This window comes from Macaca thibetana, chromosome 1 (genome assembly GCF_024542745.1).
Source record: "Macaca thibetana thibetana isolate TM-01 chromosome 1, ASM2454274v1, whole genome shotgun sequence".
Taxonomy (NCBI): Eukaryota; Metazoa; Chordata; class Mammalia; order Primates; family Cercopithecidae; genus Macaca; species Macaca thibetana.
Genome location: NC_065578.1, coordinates 143,564,451 through 143,586,049, shown reverse-complemented (window position 1 = coordinate 143,586,049; position 21,599 = coordinate 143,564,451). Strand labels below are relative to the sequence as shown.

The 21,599-nt window shown below is 39.0% G+C and overlaps 2 long non-coding RNA genes across 2 annotated transcripts in view; one reads left to right on the top strand and one right to left on the bottom strand.

The window, feature by feature from the left end:
- Positions 1 to 18,235, bottom strand: part of LOC126948470 (uncharacterized) — a 118,555-nt gene extending 100,320 nt beyond the window's left edge. Inside the window, exon 1 of the long non-coding RNA XR_007723467.1 lies at positions 18,101 to 18,235. This is a non-coding gene — a long non-coding RNA (uncharacterized LOC126948470). The remainder of the gene's footprint in view (positions 1 to 18,100) is intronic.
- On the top strand, positions 15,316 to 18,559 carry LOC126948468 (uncharacterized). The gene is made up of 3 exons (XR_007723466.1): positions 15,316 to 15,409; positions 16,332 to 16,407; positions 18,475 to 18,559. It is a non-coding gene; the product is annotated as an uncharacterized LOC126948468 (long non-coding RNA).
- The last annotated feature ends 3,040 nt before the right edge of the window (positions 18,560 to 21,599 follow it).

The window sequence follows — 21,599 nt, the reverse complement described above, 5'->3', positions numbered from 1 at the left end:
ACTGTGAGGTGTCAACCCAGCTGAAAATACCAACACATCTAATTTACTAAAAAAAGCTTTTGGACGACAGGAATGATCACTGCTGCCCATGGAATTAAGGAGTGTGGCTGCAGGGAGGAGGACAGGCTGATTGTGCTTATCTTATCTGATTCTGTCATCATTGTAGAGTCAGCTTCTGCTGGGGGCCTGGAATCCTGGGAAACTGACCTCTTTGCTCTGGGGTTGCTAAATCACAGAAGCCTGTGGGCCCCACCCAGTTCACGCAGAAAGAACATCTAGGCAGTTTTTACTCTTAGTGGGTAAGAAACCGCAGAGAACAGCTTACATCCCAAATTAGTAATGATCATGGTCTCTGTTCTATAAGGCACGCATCTACAAATTCCTGCACCCAGCTTCAGTGATTAGGCCAGTTTCACTTTTGAAGTAGACAGCAAATGGGTAATCCCATTTGCTTATACATATATTAGAAGAGTGTGCTGTGTTTAAGCACAGTGCAAGACTCTTTTATCGGCTGCTTTATAAGCCTAACATTCTCTTCCCACCCAGAATGGCCAGTTAATATACCAGGGCTAAATTTTGGGGGAATTACTCTACCATATGGAAGTAGCAAATGAAGAACATAAAAAGCAGAAAGAGCTAAGCCCGGGTGTATAGTGGTCTCAAATTCACTCATTATTCATATGAGTGTAAGAAACACAGGGAACAGGAGAAGGTCAGTGGGGTCCGTGGAGGCCATTCCTTTCCAATAAGCTCTTTTTTTCCTAGGGCAGCATCTAATTGCTTCTGTGTTGCTTACAGTTGGGCCTGGGATTCTGTTCCAAATATTTGTTACTCTCAGGGAGGGGGAAAAAAAGTTGCTGGTGACTGTTCCGTATTTCAGTTTTTGAGTTTCAAATACTATTCAAGTACAGTATTATTGCTTTGTACTATAGTATGGTGTTGCTTGCAGACAAGGTCCTAAGCAGGGAGGGTTACAGATGAGCCTCAGTTCTACTTCCCAGGAGGCTCTTCTCCTTTCTGAGTGAGAGAACTAGCTACTTTTAACCCCAAGGTTTGTTTGTCATTTTCCACGGGGGATGTGCTACTGGAAAATAGTGGGGAATAGGGTCAGTCAAGTGGGATATTTTTTACAAAGAAAACATGCTCCCTGGTTCTCAGGGAAATAGAGGGGTAGAAATGGCCCGAGTATTATCTACTTTCCAATGACTATAGCTTTTTTTCCCCTTCCTTCCTTCTTTTTCTCCTTCCTTCTGCCTGTCCTTTCTTTTCTCACTTTTTTCTTTTTAATATCCAGAGCCCACTAGAATAAAGGTATCTTACCTTCTGGCTCTAAGGAGCTTTCCAGTCTCCTCAGATTAGCTATTGGCCCCAGCTTGCGGATACCTTCAGGGATCTGGGAACCAAACCACAGTTAGCACCCCAACTTCTTGACACCAAACCTTTTAATGCCCAGAGACAGCCAAAATCAGCAGCTGCTAAAACTAGGGAAATGAGAAAAATAAAACTCTTACTCACCCTCAAGCAACTTGTAGCTTGCTGAGAAGGCAATATTCATGCATATCAAGCAACTAATCAAAAATACATAACAATATATTGACACATTGTGAATAAGCTCTGAATTCACTAGTGCCAGGCCAATCTAAGCTCAAGTTTTAAAGTTCAACAATCAGCAACTAGAAAGTTTTATAAGCTCTCCTACTTTCTATACTCAAGGACTTCTATGCTAATACATTAGTCCTTAAAAGATGGTTAAGAGCCACACATTCTTTGTCTAGTGAATAGAATTACCAATACTCTGGGTTCATAACTGTATTTCTTTAACCCTTAAGATTCCCTAGGGGGTTTCACATCCTGGAATATGCAAGGTAACTCTGTTATAAAACAAAAGAATTTTTCCTTTGTGTGTATGTGTGTATTTCAATGCATCAAGTAATGAAATCATGCATTTGGGTTGTAATTCTCTCCTTCCTGGGACTGAACATTAATCATCCAATTAGCTGGTCTGTTCTTCCTCAAAGTAAAGTGTGGTCTATTGAAAGCATTATTCTCACACTTGGGGGCTAGACAACTTTTGACCACTATGGGCTGCCTGCAAAACAGAATGGAGTTTTCAAAGGGTGCTATTCATTACCTCACAAATCCTACAGTATGTCTGCCTTGGGTTTATTAGTTCAGTGAAATTTTGATGGATTTAAAAATATATATAAATAACTGTAGTAAAAAGCCTGTGCAGCTCTCACCCATGCTTGAACTGAAGAAACTAATAGGCACAAGTGCTATGAATACAAACACACCCAACCGGCTTTGTTTGGTGGGATGATGATTTCACTCTTGGAAGCCCTGCTACTCTTGGATATGCTTTTATTTTTTTTTTCTAATGTAACAATTTTACATTCAAAAAGGTAGAGCAGAGTGGCTTCTCACTGACTTCTACCTCTATAAATACCTACATAAAGGGAAACAGCTTAAGTTAGAAATAAAACATATAAACCTCAGTCCAAGCAGAGAGATTTATGAGTTTTCTGATGAATTTTATCCCAATAACCTTGATCAAGCAAAGAATGCCAAGTAATATTTACGGACCTCATGTCTCAGTTGAGATATTAGAGAAAGGAAGATAGACAAAAGAAACTTAAAACTAACAAGAAGAAATGACGAGGAAGAGTAAATGGCAGAAAAATTAAGGGAAGTGAGAAATAAGAAAGCTCTGCGTATGTTAAGGAGTTGTCAAGAGCTAATGATTTCCTAGATTCGGGCTCCATTAAACGCCCTGTATTTGGGGGCAGGGATGAGTTGTATGAAGTAGCTTAACTTCCAAAACCTTGTGGCCAATTCAAGAAAAAAAAACTTAACCTCTAACTTGTTACCACTGGAAGTAACCTCAGAGAACTTCCAGTTCAAACTCACAATTTATAAAATGAAGAAATTATGACTCAGATAAATAAAGTGGTATTTCAGTGATCTCTCAGCTGATCAGTAGAATAGCTGAGCCTAAAATCCAGATCTATTTTCTAACCCATTATCATTTCCACTAAACATCATTCTGTATGTTTGCTAGACCTGTATAATCTCCCGTCATATTGTGCATGCCCCTTGCCCTTCATCCTCTATTCCACACACACAAACGCACACACACAGACACACACACACATTTGTGCTATGTTTTTGTGAATATAATATAGTATGAATATGAGTTATTCATCAGTTAGAATAGATAGGCAAGAAATAGCAGGGAATACATGTTGACAGCAAGCTGTTTGCTTGCAAACTGAATGCAAATATGGTGTAGCACTTCCAACTATTACATACACTTGAATGTGACCTTTAGGAAACTCCTGATGAAATTCACAGGGTTTCATATCCCTGAATCCACCAAATCATTGTACAACATAAATCCAATTGTATGATCCCACCCCATGGGGAAGCAAGAAACTCTGGGGCTGGTGTCACTTCCCAGTGGATTCATTTTTTGGAAGCAACTCTGTTGCTGTCACCTGACTGGGAAATAGCCATTTGTTTCGTTAGAATTTTTTGATTCAGTGGGCTTCTTCCATGTCATATAACATATATATAAACTCTTCCACTTCAAGCACTTTATTACCTGGGCACTAATCACCCCTCACCTATGCCCAACCTTCCAACCTTTCACTCCACACACACACACACTCCACCCTTTGTTTCCACCTTCAGCTTAAAGGCAAACCTTATTAACTTACTATAAAAGGCCAAAGTGAAATAGGGAAAACATATTCACTTTACATTTTCTTAAAGGGGGCTTGTGTGAGGCAATGTCCTCTCCTTCCAATAAACCTTGCTGTCACTGACAAGCCATAAGAAGAACTTAAGCTTTAGATGTTTTCTTAATAGAAAGGATGGATCTATAGAACTCAAACTAGATGTGTGGCATACTGGATCAGGTGAAATGGTGTCTATCCTTAGATAGGAAATATTTAATGATAGAAGAACAAATGTTCAAGTCAAGAATTACAAAGACATGTATGACTGCTATACAAAAGAAAAAAGCTTCAGTTTAAGACAAAGAAGGACTTTCTAATGAAAAAGAGTTCCACGCTCCCTCTCTCTCTCTCTCTGGTATGTCAATGGAAATTGGATGACCATCTATTTATATCCCCAACAGGAATTCATCAAAGAAAGGCTGGACCAGGGAAACCTGAATCCTTTCTAATTCTCCACACAGAGCGCTATGGAAACTCTTCTGATGGTTGGTTGAGAACAGGGAAACATTATACGGGTTTAGAAAAGAAAAAATATAACTGATCAACATAGGGATCAAGAATGGGTCTATCTGCAGGTTGTTCCAACCAACTGTGGAAGTGATCCTGTAGTTCACGGTGTACATTGTCACTAATAAAACCTTCAAAGACCTTCTGTAAAGCAAAGATAAGAATGTTTTATAAATATCACACCAAAAATGTATTTGGATTTTTAACTGTATGAGCATACTTGAAGTTTTTTCTCCTAAGTAGTATAGATAGCAACTTTTAACATAAAATTAGGAAAACAATAGTTTCTACTTCATAGAGGGCATGAGGTTTAAACAAAACAACGTGTGAAATCACCTGCACAGATCACCTAGCGCGGTGAGTAATCAGTAAGTGCTAGCTATCTTATTTACAGCCGCTATTAATTTTCTCAATAATGCATTTCTTGATAGATATTGTCTTGGTAAATAAGTTACACTAAGTCAGAAGTATCCTGATTCCAAATTTCCAGAGCTGCACAATATGGTCTGCATTATACTTCAGAGCCTACAGCACTGAACACAGTTATCATGCAGATGTTGAATGCTCATTCATGTAGCATGTTGGTATCAGTGTCTACCGGCATGACCTAGTGGGCATAAACTTAGAGGGAAGTTGCAACAAAAGCAAGTAATCAAAAGACTCCATTTTTCTATGAAAGTAAATAAAATCTGATTGGTGGAATGAACAAAGCAAGTAGAAAGAATTGGGTCAAGAGAGACTTTATACATATATTTTTTGTGTGACTAATTTAGTGGGTTAGTGTTTCTTTGCAACTTGTGGTGTTTTCCAGCTGGCTTGAAGAAATAGAGAATTTAGGGCCAAAACATTTGGTGAGTTTCCTAATGAAAAAAAAATTAAACAATAGCTGCTCTGGCTTTTTGTAAGCAAAGATGTCTGAGTTGAACTCCAGGAAGAAAAGGAGCTATCACCCTAGTCTATATTTATGAATCTATATGCCAAGATTAAGGTGAACACCCCCAAAGTCCCATGTTACCACTCTTTTCTACCACCATACCCGATCAAAAACAGCAACATACACTGAGAGAAATTCTTTAAAAGCTACCTCAAAAAAGCAAGCAATAGACACTTTTTACCCACAAAAGCACAGAAGGCACAAATTGCCCAAAGGCAAATGCCCGGCTGCCTCCCATCCCGAACATGAGACCAAAACACTGGAAAGCTTAGATCCTTGGTGGACTGTGGACTCCTCAAACTCCTTGGATGACATAATCTGATTTGAGAAAAAACACACTCAACTGACCATCTAGCAGAGGTCTCTATTCCAAGGGTTAGCCTTGCAGTGACCATCTGTATTTCTTCAGCTGAAGTCTGCACAAAGAAAAACTGAAAAGTTGATATTCTAAAGCCCAGCTCTTCCTGGACATTAATTTCTAGTGACTATCTGGGATGTTTAGTTGAAGTATTCCTAGGCAGAGAAAAGTTAAAACAGTCTCCAACTCTCATCACTTCTCACATCACAAATTCCAATGGATCATAATTACCCAAAATAAAAATGACCCACAGGACATACAACCATGATTTCTCTTTCAGCATGAAATTATCCAAACAAAGACCACAGAGCAGATGGCAACTTCTCAGTAGCACATTCTATGACTGGGATATGAGTCTCAGCCTAATGCAATGACGACATCAGACCCATGGAAGGTGGAATTCTAAGACGACCCCCAAGATCTGTGTCCCCAGGTGTACATGTCCTGTACAATCTCCTTCCTTTCAGAGTGTCCAGAACCTATGAATATGATGGGATAGTCATTCCTCTGTTAGGCTATATTCTACAAGATTCCATTTTAACTGACCAGAGAGAGATTCTCCTACTTGCTTTGAGGGAGTAGGTTCCCATATTGTGATAAGGCCACATGTTTTAGACGTGAGTCGTTGACTTATTCTCTGAGAACAATCCCTGGATAACTGCATGGAAGAAAACAGGAACTCATTTCCTATAACCACAAGAAGCTGGATTCTGCCAACAGCATGAATAAGCTTGGAAGAGAACCCTGAGGTCCAGATAAAAACCAAACCAGGTGACACCTTGATTTCAGCCCTTTGAGACCTCAAGCAGAGGATCCAAGGAAATGATGAAATAATAAACATCTGTTGTTGGAAGTCACTAAGTTTGTGGTAATTTGTTACGTAGCAGTAGGATACTAACACTTAGCCTGAGCTGAGTGGCTGTAGGTTCTCATTTACCCACTGTGTGACCTCAAGCAGGTTAAATAACTCTTTTGAGCTTCAGCTTTCTCATCCCTCAAGTGTGGATTATGAATATATCTGCCCACTTGCTCCCAGATATTTCAAGTGAGGGTGAAAATAGATATTACTGGTGAAAGTATTTTGAAATTTTATAGCATTAATCAAGTAATTGGTAATGTTAAGTAAAATATTTGAGGTCTGTGGAAATCCAAGGGTCATGGCAGAACTCCAAACTGACTCCAGCTTTTCAAACCAGGGTGGGGTTATAAGAGCTTCTGCTCCCATGACCTATCTACAAAGCAAATGCCAGAAGATATAAACATGGAGAAAATTTTATATTTCATAGAAATTGGCAGAGCCTCGCCTGCAAACGATTAACTTATGCACACTATATACATTTCCTGTGACAAGTGCTACGTACTATGGATAAGTACGCAAACAAAATCCAAGTTCTCTTTTTAAGCCAGTTAATGTCCCTAAGAAGACACAGATAAGAGATGAACAATTACCAAACTGTGTGAAAATGTTATACTAGTTGGTAGGCAGACTGCTGGGTGAGCACAGGCTGCAGGGAGTTAGAGCACCTGCTTGTCACAGGTATGTGCAGAAGGGTTTCCCAGAGGAAGATGGACTTGTGTTGATTGCTAAAGGACAAGTAGGGATCATTAAGCAGAAAAGATGGGCAAAGGGCTAAGGAAGAGGCATTTCATGGGAAACAGTTGGATTTAAAACCCAGAGGCTTGAAACCATGACCCTTTTATGGGACAAGCACGTTAGTGCCATCTGGCTTTATAAAAGAGAACAGGAAGGTACACGAAAACATTAGAACTGACAGTTAGGGAAAAAGCAGACCATAAAGGACCTTGTATGCTTTAATGAAGAATTTGATATTTATTCTGAAGGTGATAAGGAGCCCTTGATGGCTTTTAAACAGCTCTGCATTAAAGAACATTAACTTGGGCAGCAGTGTGGATAATGGATTAGAAAGAAGAAAGAATTCAACTTGAGGGTAATTGGAGTAATATACCTAAGAAAAGATAGAGACATTCATGCAGAAGAAAAGAGGGATGAATTTAAGAGCACCAAAAAGGTGGGACAAGCAGGATTTAATTGGCCAGATTTAATCTGGGAGAGAAAGAGGTCATGTTGAATCCAAGGTTTGCAGCATGAGCAACTGTATAATTGTGAGATCTGTGAGTACTCCAGGTCTCATCCTGATAGAGGAGGAAGAATTTAAGTAAGAACATCAGGAGCATCCCAAAGCTGATCAGGAAGTAGTAGGAGGAAATTATTAATACAGGCAGACAATTTATGTCCTAGATCCATTTAGGCAAACATTGCCCAGGGATTTTTCCTCACTAATAAAAGAATAGTTTGGGCAACAAAAGTCATGTCTGAGACTAGAACAAGACAGTAGTTCTGGTCTGATGTCTTAAATGGCTAGGCCTATAAGTAGTCATTAAGAGCATCAAAGACAATTTCTTGATGGGTGGAGTTCAACTTGCTAAAACTTAACTATAAGTGTTTAGAAGGCAGACTTAGGCATTTGTTAATTGACTGGCTTACTGGTCTAGGAGTTGAAGGTAACCATGGCTTAGTTCAGCACATATGCACACTTTTAAAATGAATTATAAAGTGTCTCAGATAACAAAAGAAATTTTAGTCTTCAGAAGTTCCTCTTGCAGTCAAGAAGGCGAGAGTGGTGAGAGCTCAGAAGGCCTGTCAACAATTTTTTATTCCATTTTTAGAACCACATCATTCAAAATGATGTTTTCAATTATTCCTGCTTTTAAATTGAACTTCGCCTGGAAATAAATACACCACACCACTTTTAGTGCGAACACCCTGTAAAAGGCACTGAGAATGTGGAATCGATTTTTAGACTGTGCACGAGGCCTTATATTCGCCAAATCACACCACTCCTTTTAAAACATATCTCAAGTTGGTCATCTGCTGGGGAGCGTTGCTTCATTCTTATTGATCTTCCTCCAACCCACCAGCACTAACCCGAATCCACCTTTCTCAGTGTGCAGTGTTGTGGTTTTTGTATTTATCTGTCCTCATGCCTATGCTTTTGTCTGAATATTTTGTCTCTTTTCCATCTCTATTTGATTGGGCCCAACCTCCTTCTTTACTAAGTGCCCCAAGAAACATGATATGATCCTATCAACACAGCTAATCAACTAATCCTTATTTCTTATTATTCAAGCAATAAGCAAACACACAGAATTACTGCAACTGAGAAGACATTTTCTATTATAACTTTCTTGTTTGCCTGTCACCTAGAAATTGATGGTTGCCTTCTTTTCCCCTTCCTTCTCCTTTATAGTGGGTGAAGGGGACACGATGTATACTAGTCTGTTCTCACACTGCTAATAAAGACATACCCAAGACTGGGTAATTTATAAAGGAAAGAGGTTTAATGGACTCACAGTTCCACATGGCTGGAGAGGCCTCACAATCATGGTGGAAAGTGAATGGGGAGCGAAGTCACATCTTACATAGTGGCAAGCAAGAAAGCATGTCTTGGGGAACTCCCATTTATAAAACTATCAGATGTCATGAGATTTATTCACTACAATGAGAATAGTGGAGGGAAACCACACCCGTGATTCAATTATCTCCACCTGGCCCTGCCCTTGACATGTGGGGTTATTACAATTCAAGTTGAGATTTGGGTGGGGACACAGCCAAACTGTATCACAGTGACAGAAATCTTCTTGGATTTGGAATAGGAGACTTCTAGTTCCCACAAGAGCTAACGGACTCAGCTTAGTGAGAGATTGACATGCTGGATCAGCAGCAGAGATTGTATGGCAACTTGAGGGGGTGCTATGGAAATGGGGACTGAGAGGAGGCCATGTAGCACCTACCAGTGGGTAAACCTAAAGGGTGAGGATTAATAGAGGGGAACAAACAAGCAGTTTGATTGGTACCTAGGAGAATCAGACCTAAAACAGAATCGGATTTGAGGAAATTGTTAATGCAATCAGAGTTAATGCAATAAAGAGCAATATCTGTTGCAGCTCACCCTTTTACATAGTCCCCAGATTTTTTTGACTGATGGAATTAACCCAGGGAACACCACTGGGGGGCTCAGCTCCACTCTGTGTCACTCTGGGAACTGTGCAACCAAGAATAAACTAGGATTTTGTTTTTGCGTAGCAGGTGAGGAAACACAGGCTGTGGTCTCTTGCAAAAGTCTGTCACTTTTCTCACTTTAATCCTATTTTCATTAAAGTCAACACAAGCCAGCCAGCAAGTGCTTGCTCCCCAGATCACTACCTGATCTTATTTCAGTTTGCGATTCTTTATCATGTATTGCATTTGCTAACTCACCACTGAAATTTGCCTAGAAGATGTATTTATTCAATAATCAGTGGATTGACTTTGTGGGGAGGGGAAGGGGGTGGTTAGAATGAAGAATGCAGTTAATCAACTGATGCTCCATCTATAAGATAAAAAAGGATCTGACTCTTCCCTACCTGGACTCACTAGCAATTTATGATCAATCACCCTCCTTCTTCCTGATAGTTCAAAAGCATATGAACTTGCTGTATGTCCTAGTTTGTTTTCCAGGATTCAGTAGTTTCCCTTTCCAAAGATTTCCTTTCTGAGTGGTTTTCCGCACCTTTGGAAACTCAGCACAACCTGGCTTCACCTGGCTTAGGTTTTTCTCTAGGAACCTTTTCTCCAATGCTAGACAAGGGGAGACCATGCTGGAAAGCCCAACTTATATAAGCTCATTTGACAAATATGATACATGCCAAAAACCTGACATTTCACAATACAAACTTTTTATGAAGCAGCTTTATGTTTCAAACACAATAAGGCATTCAAAGAGCATGTGATCATCCAACCACCTCCCCAAGTCCCAAGGGTTCAGTTAAAAATATATGGGAAAGAAACAAAGCACTTTCACATAATGGTATCAAACCCACTGTTTTCCCTTTGATTACCTCCTTTTCCCTTCTGTGTTCTCCAGGGTGGCCAGGCTAGTACCCTTAGAGATTCACTTCACCACCACTCCCAGGGGCTGGGGGGGAAACCTCTCCTTTGATCTGAAAACAACTACATTGAAAGTCCTCTCTGGGGTAGGAGTATTGTGACACATAGCCATTATCTCAGATGAGATAATGAATGAGAAAATGCTTTGTAAGCCATAAAGTTTTAAATGTTAGTGATCGTTTTATTATTGTTAGTAATTTATTTATTAGAATTGTTACTACTAACAATAAAATGAATCACCAAGCTTCCTGCTCCAGAGTTCCAATTTAGGCTGCAGAGCCTCAGGAAGATATGGAAGCTGCAAGAGACACGGGGAAGAGAGATGTTATCCATCACTGCTTTAGTCTCCTGGAAGAGTTGCTGTGTTTACGAGAGTTCATCAGGACCTCCGCTGACTCTAAAAGTAACTTTCCACTGTTGAAGTTATTCTTCATTATCATTGATAACGCACCCACGTATCCACACTGTGAAAGAGGCTTTTACTGCTGAAGTCTCCAGTAATCCCACTGAAAAGATCATCTCTCCCACCCAAAAGGCTTAAGGACTTGGCCACCTTCCCCCAGCTCCCCTATCCCCCTCCAGGTGGCCTTTTCTCAGACCAGACCCCTACCCCTAATGTTGCCCAGCCATCTCCTCATAACTTGGAATCACCCACAAAGAAAAAAGAAAAAAAAAAAAGATTATGATTCAAGTGAAAATCTGAGTAAGCAAACGTATTTGGCATTGAGAGCTATGGAAAGTTGAGTCTGGAGCCAGAGGTGGTTACCCGACTCTGCCCATAATTTTACACAGACAGCTCCATGCAGCGAACTTGGTGGGTTCAGAGGAGTGTAATGGGAAGCACTCTAGAATTCTTACTTTTGAGTATTTTTCAACAAATAAGTCCATTTAAGCTGCAATGGAAAAGACTGCCAACTACTTTCTCAACCAGGACTTTACAAAGAAAGAAACAGATAAAGAATAATTTATAATGATCAAAGATAAACTGAAAAATTAGTCTGGAAGAAATACAATTTCAGGTCTAGAAGTTGGGTTTTATGAGAGAGATAATCCTCCTCTATTTTTTCCAGGCCCATAAATGCAATTTTTATTTTATTTTTTCCCCAGCCCTGCAGTTGCCACAAAGGTTGAACATGAGGAAGATTATTGCATTTATTTTCAGGGGGTACTTGGCAATAACATTCTGCAGACCCACCTTGTGCCATTTAGGAGCACAAGTTGGAAACGCCCTGCCAGCTGCTGCTTGTCAATGTATCTAAACTTCTACTTTTACAATCTAATGAAGACCCAGCCCTTCTCTATCTGGGGACAATCTGTGAGTTTGGTCAGTGTCTGCCATTTTATGTCTGATGCTCATTATCAACAATTAACACAAAGAACAGATAGTATCTTGGCTGTTTCTGCCTTAGGGAAAGAGCAATTTTTTAATGGCAATTAGAATATAAAACTTAATACCAAACCATTCATATTAAAGTCACTGGCTATTCTAAAATATGTCTAATATAAACAATAAATCTGGTTATTATCATTCTACTCAAATCTTTTCTTTATGCTTTAGAGGGTCCAATAAGGTACTATTCCAGAACAGGAGAGGGGAAGAGCTCACGTATTCAACTTCATCTGGGCATCCCCTGCATCACAATAACAAATACATGGGAATTGTTCTCTTTTTTAAATATTGGATCACATTTTCTTAATTTCACCTGAAAACAGCTTTCTGGCATTTCATGGTAAACATGTATAGTCATACAATTTAGACGAGGCCACCCTACTGAGCAGAATGTAAATGAGAAAAACTCGCAATGCTCGTCAACCTCTAAAATGTCCAAATATGGGCATAACTGAGAAATAGAGAGACACGGGACAGTAATGTTTTATCTTAAATTAAGTTTGCCAGTTATACTGAGAAGCTGCTCAGGCTCTTCTTGATCCATCTACTTAACAGTGCCCCAAATTTTTACACAAACATATCAAGGAACTTGTCCCATTATGGGAAACTCAACCACAAACCAAAAAATCACCATTCTCATTCAATTTGGTAGCCACATATTCTTCAGGGAATCTCATGATAAGAAAGGTTTAATAGTATAACAAGGCAAACATACAATACAATATTTCCAAGTAATGGCCTTGGTAATAGAGGTAAGTTTGATTTCTATATAATGCATATTTTTACATAATGTAATGTGAGTGCTTTGTACTTAGCCAGCTCTGGGTTTGGGACCCAGTTTTGTCAGTAATATGAAACATTGGCAAGGTGACACTGAACAAGTTACCCAATCTCTCTGAGACAGCTTCCTTATCTGTAAAATGAGGATAATTAGAGCTCCTGTACCATAAACTTGTTGTTGGGATTAAATGTGTTAAAGATACAAAGCAATTAAAGCAGTGTCTGGCTTATAGTAATCACTCAATAAATGCCAGCTTTCATTAACATTCCCAGACCTTCCTCCTGTTGTATCTTGATTTCCTATGGTCATCATTAGCTCTGGCATCACTTAAAGGAGACAATGAATGTATTTCTGAGGAAGAGATTATCTCAGAACAGTCAGGCAAATGGAGAAATGCTGACCAAGGACCAGAGAACCCACCTGCTTACACTGGAGATGAAGAAAGTCTTATTCTGGGGATCTAAAGGGAGCTGGAGAAAGTAGATATATAATTATAATATTTCTAATAAGAAATATATTTGGTCTTTGTCTCCAGTTTCTGGTGCAAAGCTCTTAAAATCCTTAGAATTTCCTGAGTGATAGGAGTGTCTTTGTTACTCACAAGAAGCCACTCTCAATTCCGACATCACAGGGACAATGGCTACCGTACTCACCATTCTTCTGTACCTCAGCCTATGTACCTTTTCATTTGGTTCATCCATTTCCTTTATAATATCTTTACAATGAGCTGGTAAATATAAGTAAATGTTTTCCTGAGTTTTGTGTGCCATTCTAGCAAATTAGCAAACCGAGGAAAGGGTTATAAGAATCCCTGATTAAGACCTCAAGATTGGTCAGAAGTACAAGTGATCCGGACTTGCAATTGGCATCTAAAGTGAAGGGCAGTCTTTTGGGGCTGAGCCTTAACCTGTGAGGTCTGTGCTAACTCTACATAATGAGTGTTAGTATTGAATTGAGTTGTAGGACACCTGGTTGGTGTCCAGAGACTTGAATTGCTTGGTTTGGAAAACACACACACACACACACACACACACACACACACACACACACACACATTTGGTGTCAGAAGTGTTGTGAACAGAGAAACAGTTTTCCCAGAATAGGGAATGATGTTTTTGTTTCCTATATTCATTTTTGGCCCTCTTACATGTCTGTAAACAGATTTCAGTGATATGTTTTCCAACAGGGAAAGCAATGGGGTGAACAAGAACATTGAGAGAAAATTGCCTGCAATCTTCACCATACTCCCACCTGCCACCAAATAACATAGCTAAGGGGTCTGAGCTCTGCTAAAAATGACAGATGTGTAGTCAACCTCTGTGTAAGTTCTGTTTCCTTGGAAGGGCCTTTCTAAGAACAGAGGTAGACTTTAAGTTCTTTTTTGTTTATTTGTTTTGTTTGTTTTTTGCAATGGAAAACCATGCTGTCAACAGATTTTGAGACCAATACTTCCAACTTAGAATGGCTAACCAAATCATCAAGGGAGAAATCTAGAAAAAATACTGGAGTCTCATTCTCAGCACGAGCTTTTGACACAAACAGATATGGCTTTAAATCTTAAATCATGCTGTCATTTATGAGCTTTAGTATCTTGAGCAAGTTAGTTAATTTATTCTAGCCTGTTTTCCCATCTAGGGTGACCATTCATTCCACTTTTCCTAGTACAGTACAAGCTATACCAGTTGTGCCCTGGTAATTAATAAAAGTTGCCTTATCATTCTGAAAAGGCCCCAGTTTGGATAATAAATTTTACGGCTACATCCATTCATCTGTAAAATGAAAATAATAGGCACCTCCCAGGGTGGTTATGAAAGCTAACCATAATCTATACTAATAACTACTATAATGCCTTGCACATAGAAAGTGCTCCGTGAAAACTAGTTCCCCTTTACCTGCTCACTCCAGATCTATAGTATCTGGTATGGTAGCCATTAGCCTCACATCGCTACTGAGGAATGTGCTATAAATGCAAAAAATGCACAAGATTTTGAAGATTTAGTATAACAAAAGAAGATTAAATATCTCATTAATAATTTTATATTAATTACATGTTCAAATGATATTATTTTGGATATACTATATTAAGTTAAATAAAATATATTAGAATTAATTGCACCTGTTTATGTTTACTTTTTTTAGCATGACTTCTTAAAAAACCCTGGATTACAGCTCCAGATGTTCTGTTTATGTATCTGCTAATGCCCCAACCTCATTCACCATCACCACCTCACTCTTAGCTTCACCCTGCCCAGGAATTCTTCCTTCTAAAACTCAATGCAAGAATCAAGTACTCTTTCATCATATTTATCAACATGTTCTTACTTTATTTTTGGGATTTTGGGAGGTAAAAGGGCAGTCAACTAGGGGGCAAAATAAAATCAAACTTGATCATGGCTCTCATGAATGGTTTTTCCTTAGGGATAGAAACATTGACCTTGAATACATTAGAAAAGCTGAAGAATCTGGGTCAACATTGGAAAATGTCCATATTAGCAAAGAAAAAGGAGCTTGGTTTGCCAGAAAAGATATTGCAATCTCTCCCTCGATCAGATCTGCTGATGCTTGTGAATACTTGTGAAACACCTCAGGTCTCAAATCCAAATCACATGAAGAACTGGGCCCTTAAGTACATCATTGGTGCTGTCTCTATTTGACAAAAAGCATTTTTAGTTGATGGAAAATCACCAGCTCTCACCCTCAAAAACATCTTTGAAGAGCAGAAAACAGCCTGACTCTTATAGATGTCCCTGACAGGTGAGTTGAAAAGATATAGAGAACAAAATATAGAGCAAATTTACTCCAAAACAATAATTTAATTCTATCATGCCCATGTTACACTGATACAGCTGGTTAAAAAAACAAATGTTCAATTTTAAAAAATAGCAAGTTAGATTTAAAAAATTTAATCAAGTAGCATACTTAAAATATCTTCAGATATGTAATATTTTAAAAACGTTTTTGTTGGGAAGAATCCATTGGCTGGGGTGGTTGTCCTGGCATCACATGTAGACACCTGTCAATTCTGTCATAGAGGTAAAAGAGAAGCTGCTTTCTTAGCACAATCAAAAATGAGCTTTAGTTAATGTACTGAATTTTTCACAGTTCAACCAGTTGTTTTATGTTTATGTTTATGTTATGTCTGTGCAGACATAAACATGTACATTACTCCCCGGAAGAGCACCATGTCCCCTGACAGTCTTACAGCTTAGAAAGAGGGAAACAGACAATATGAGGAGTACGTGTTGGATAAATCTAATATCTAATGTATTTCATGAGATGGTTTGTGTCTGAGCTCCACCACTTCTCATCAGTTAACTCCCACATTCGCTCACCCCACAATCAAATAATTGCCTTCTAATTCTCTTCTTTGATAGCAAGCCAACCCTGGGAGAAACAATGGTTTGAAACAATACCACCTGAGGTGGAAGAAAACACAGTGGGCCTCTCACTTTCACTCTCTAACCACAACAATTGGAAGAGACTTCAGCCTGAAAAATCTATCTGCTACTAAATGGTACCCAGATGGAAATCACAGCTGCTGTCTTGTACCAGCTGTACCTGCGCCCATCCATCTTCAGAACATGCTTGGGGCGGAGGACAGAAATCGAGTTGACAGAGCAGTTAAAGAGCCTCTCTTTTCTCCTGCGTACTTTTCCTTTTATCTTTTTCTCTTCAGTTTAAGAACTTCTTGTTCTCACCTTCATGCTGTGGCAGCGCTGACAAAAGAAAACTGCAGCCTCTGAGAACCAGTAGTGAGTAATAGCCCCAGGCTCTGAATACCTAATGCCTATTGTATGTGTAGGGGGGAGGGAGAGCCAAAGGAGGAGAGGAATTTGGTTAAATTGCCTGTGTAGAAACAGGACCTTTTGGTGACAATCCTAAATGCATCCAGAGAGTATCTGAGTTTTGATACCTCTCCTCTAATTAAATCCAAGGGTCTAATATGCATGGCCTTTAGGAATGCATTGTTCAAACAGATTTGATTCCTGCCCAGAGGGTTTTCAAGCCACTGACCACTTTCAACCTAATTAGAAAAAGCAGAGGACACTGGAGACGTTGAATAAAAGGAATCGAATTGCTGCTTCATCTTCATGACCTGGGATTTATAAGGGAATTTCACTGGCTTTGTAGCAATGTAAAATAAATAGACATTAGATGATGACAGGGAAAACAAAATTGCTGCCAAAGCTAAAAAGAGCTTGGCAAAAGAAGAAAGAACTACTACATAGTTGGTCATTATTTACTGTACAAACCTTTTCATAAAGCAGAGAAGAGAGATACATAGGAATAATGGGCCCTTGCTAAAAGATGAAAAGGGCTTTCTATAGCTTACATTATCCCCTGACGAAGGCACTGACGTGTCCCAGTTGTTACACAATCCTATTGTTCTATTCAGCCATTCAGAAAGCTGAATGAACAGCCCTGCTCTGAAACTTTTAAAGGCTGAAATAAACAGGCCGCTCATTTCCCAGAAAAGAATAAAATTGTAACGGATGGAAATAACTAATTAATTTGTTAATCTTTGCAGACTGCCACGGTCCACTGCATATGCTCTAGCCAGTTAATTAGTCTTTAGCCTATAATTCTAAAATGTAAATCAGTGCAGTTACCTAACCCACCAGCTCCTAACAAAAATATCCAACTGTTCATTATTTAATTTAAAAGGAAAAAGGCTTTGCTTTTCGTTGGTGGTGGTGTTCCTGAGATGTTAACTAAACACCATGACCTGAGTTTCATTTCATCACACCTTACTGAAATGGTTTTATTCTAAAGTATATGTCCCTCTCCCCACTCCAGAAATCTAAAATCATGAGGCTTCTTTAACTAAAGTCAGGTCTACCCAATCCAACTACAGGAGATTATTTTTAGACGTTAATGAAGGAAAACGTTTTTGTAAACTGTAAAGTGCTGGCTGTAACTGTAAACTTGAACCAAAGTACATTATTTATTGATGTTAATTAATAGTCTGTTGTTCTATTAGATTGCATATCAGTCACTAAAATCATTAGTAGACTCATCCAGCCTATCAAGTGTGTGTGAGAGATCGGGGGACAGAGCAGAAAGTGGAAGCAAATGTGTTCCCGCCGCATTTGAGAAACATGGAAGAAAGTTCTAAAATGTATCCAAGAGAATCACAGCAAGGGACTCCTCTAACAGAGAAGAGGACATTAATCCCATGAGCTGTGCTGTTATCTTTTATAGTACCCAAAGCAGAGGAAATCCCCATTTAACTAGGGTGGTCAGAAAATGGTGGTTTCTTATTATTTCCCCTCTAAAGCACTGTGGGGCCCTATGACTGAGTACCCAACTGGCCCTACATCTTTGTGATGACGGGGCCTTGGGCAGGATACTCGTCCTCTCAAAATGTCTTTGTTCTGTTTTTGAATGTTTATAAGAGAATATCTCAATTTGGATAATTTATAAGAAACAAGATTTATGTCTTACAGTTCTGGAGACTAAGACATCCAAGGTTGGGTGGGGGAACACATCTGGTGAGAAAGAGCCTTCTTGCTGGTGGGGACTCTGAAGTGACCCACAGGGTATCCCATGGAGAGGGGGCTGAGGGTGCTCCCATGTCCCACTCAGGACTCTCTTCCTCTTCTTATAAGTCACCGGTTTCCTTCCCATGATAACTCATTAATCCATTAACCCATTAATTCAAGAATGGATTAATCCATCCATGAAGGCCAAGCCCTCATAACCAATCACCTCTTAAAGGCCCACCTCTTAATATTGCCACATTGGGGATTAAGTTTCAACATGAGTTTTGGAGAGGACATTCAAACCACAGCACTAAGCCAATGTTTCTTCCTCTACAGGGAAACTGGGAAACTGACACTTCCTGCCTCATATTGTTGCCAGTTGCAAAGATCAAATACCAAGGTTATGGGAAGATGTTTTGAAGCCCCATATAAATATGTAATTTAATTTATTCCAATAAAGACTCTTGCACAGGCTGGGCACAATGGCTCACACCTGTAATTTCAGCTCTTTGGGAGGCTAAGGTGGGCTGATTGCTTGAGCCCAAGGAGTTCGCGACCAGCCTGGGCAATATGACAAAACCCTATCTGTACAAAAAAATACAACAATTAGCCGGATGTGGCGGTGTACATGCTTGTAGTCCCAGCTACTTGAGAGGCTGAGGTGGGAAGTCGCTTGAGCCTGAGAGGCAGGGGTTGCAGTGAGCCAAGATCATACCACTGCACTCCAGCCTGGGTGACAGAGCAAGACCATGTATCAAAAACCAGCCAACCAACCAAAAAACAAACAAACAAACAAAGACTCATTGCACATATAAGCAATAGATCAACCATTTTCAAAGAACATAACAAAAAAAAAAAAATCTAACACTACACAAATCTTGAATATAATTTAACCTTTCTTTGAAAGTTTAGAAAGTATTTCAAGATGAGGCAATGCTTTTCTCTAACATTAATATGAGCATCGATTACAGAAATGTTCCACTGAATTACATGGCAAAAATTAAAATTCTGATGATTTTATATCCATGGTTGCTTGAAATATGAGCTATCAGTAGCTACTATATCCCATTAGGCCTTTCAAGTTCCACATCATAAGTTGTATAAGAGACAGGACACCTCCACTGAAGACATCAGTTGACTTAGACAATTTCTGTCAGATATTATTGATTCAGCAATATAAGAAGGTGACGAAAGGACATGGGTTTGGAGAGTAATCAGAGATGCTGCCAATTAAAGATACCTCTTACTCAAGACACTTTATTTCTATCTGTTGGAACATTGTCATAATATACTGTCATCTACTAAAAAATTACTGTAATAAATATAAAAATCTTCACTGTCTGCCATGACAGGAACCCCATGAACTGTTACACCCTTTTGCAATGCAGAACTTTCCCAACCATATATGGTGGCCCTGAAATGTGTCGTTTTGTCCTTTACACCTTTATTTTCTATTAGTACATTTATTTTTTTAAAAAGTATGAACTGCCATTTGCAATTTGAAAAACATCAAATACAGAACATTGAAAAATAGATCGCTAGACCCCAAAATGAATCTTAATGGCAATCATAGACTTCAACCCCTTCAAGTGGATTTCTGAGTGTCTGAACATAGATGTAGGCTCTGAGACTATGATTTCTAGCTTGTTTTTCCAAAATATTCACTGTGTAACTGGGACAGTATCACTTAGCCCCTTTGTTCCTTATGATATCATTTATAAATGTTATACCTATATTTTAATAAAGGTACTTAATATCTAGATAATAGATATGGTTTGTCTATAATCCCTAATTTATATACAATAAGTCTACCAACTTGTATGGAAGAACTTCATAAGTTTTAAACTAGTATAATATTTAATTTTTAGTATATAAACATCTGATATGGTTTGGCTGTGTCCTCACCCAAATCTCTCCATGAATTGTAATAATCCCCAGGTGTCAAGGGCAGGGCCAGGTGGAAATAATTGAATCATTATGGCAGTTTCCCCCATACTGTTCTCATGGTCCTGAATAAGTCTCCCTACATCTAATGGTTTTATAAATGGGAGTTTTTCTGCAATAGCACTCTTGCCTGCCACCATGTAAGACATGACTTTGCTCTCCATTCACCTTCCGCCATGACTGTGAGGCCTCCCCAGCAATGTGAAACCATGAGTCAGTTAAACCTTTTTCCTTTATAAATTACCCAGTCTCAGGTATGTCTTTATTAGCAGCGTGAGAACAGACTAAGACAACATCCCATCAAATTATAAATGAATCTGAGGCTCTGATTCAGACAAAATAATTTTTTCTATTCCTGCTTGTGTTGTCTAGCCTTATCTTCAATATTTTAAACAAGTATTAAAAATATATTAATGTTGGAAACCATCCAGATCAGCTGATTGGGGATTGGTTAATTATAGGGAATTAGTTAATTATGAGTAGTAATTATAATTAAGTTAATGATGATGTAGGAATATACTGGAATACTACAGAGTCATCGAAATGATAAGGCAAATGTATATATTGCTTAGGGAAATAAATTAAGCTAAAAAAAACCTGTGTGTAGTATGCTAGTTAGAATAAATAATAAAGGATGGATGGATTGGTAGTCACATTCATCTACAGAATAAAACTGGAATGACATGCAGTACAATGTTTCAGTGATTCACGAATGGTTGGGATATGGCAATTTTCATTTTCATATTTGTACATTTCTGTATTTGGTGAACTTTGTATAATGATCATGGATTGTTTCTGTTGAGAATGTTGTTGGAACAGTTGTGCTGGGAAAATCTCCACCTCCCACAAAGTATTTTGGAGAAAGGAACTGTGAACAGCCTGGAGGAAAATTTGATATTTAACTCAAACAAGTAGCATCCACTATATTCACATTGGCAGAGATTTCAGAATTAGAGTCTTGCTTTATTTTTGTAAGCATCAAGGTTGATTTTTATATGTGTTCTAATCTTAGTTCAGTCCTTTAACCATTTTTCTCAGGACAATAGAAATGAAAGAATGTTGTATTTTGGCTTGCTGAGTTAGAACGAATGGGAAAAACTTAAAGGAAGCAGCAGAAGGAATAGTGAGAATGACATATATATTCTTTTTTTTTTTCTTTTTTTCTTGAGACGGAGTCTTGCTCTGTCGCCCAGGCTAGAGTGCAGTGGCACTATCTTGGCTCACTGCAAACTCCGCCTCCTGGGTTCAAGCAATTCTCCTGCCTCAGCCTCCTGAGTAGCTGGGATTACAGGCGCCCGCCACCACACCCGACTAATTTTTGTATTTTTTAGTAGAGACAGAGTTTCACCATCTTGACCAGGCTGGTCTCGAACTCCTGACCTCATGATCCACCCACCTCAGTGGAGTGCTGGGATTACAGGCGTGAGCCACTGCGCCCAGCTGACATACATTTTCCCTGGATCACTGCGGCCCAGCTTAAATATGCTTCTCTAGGTCATCTCTTTATTTACACCTAT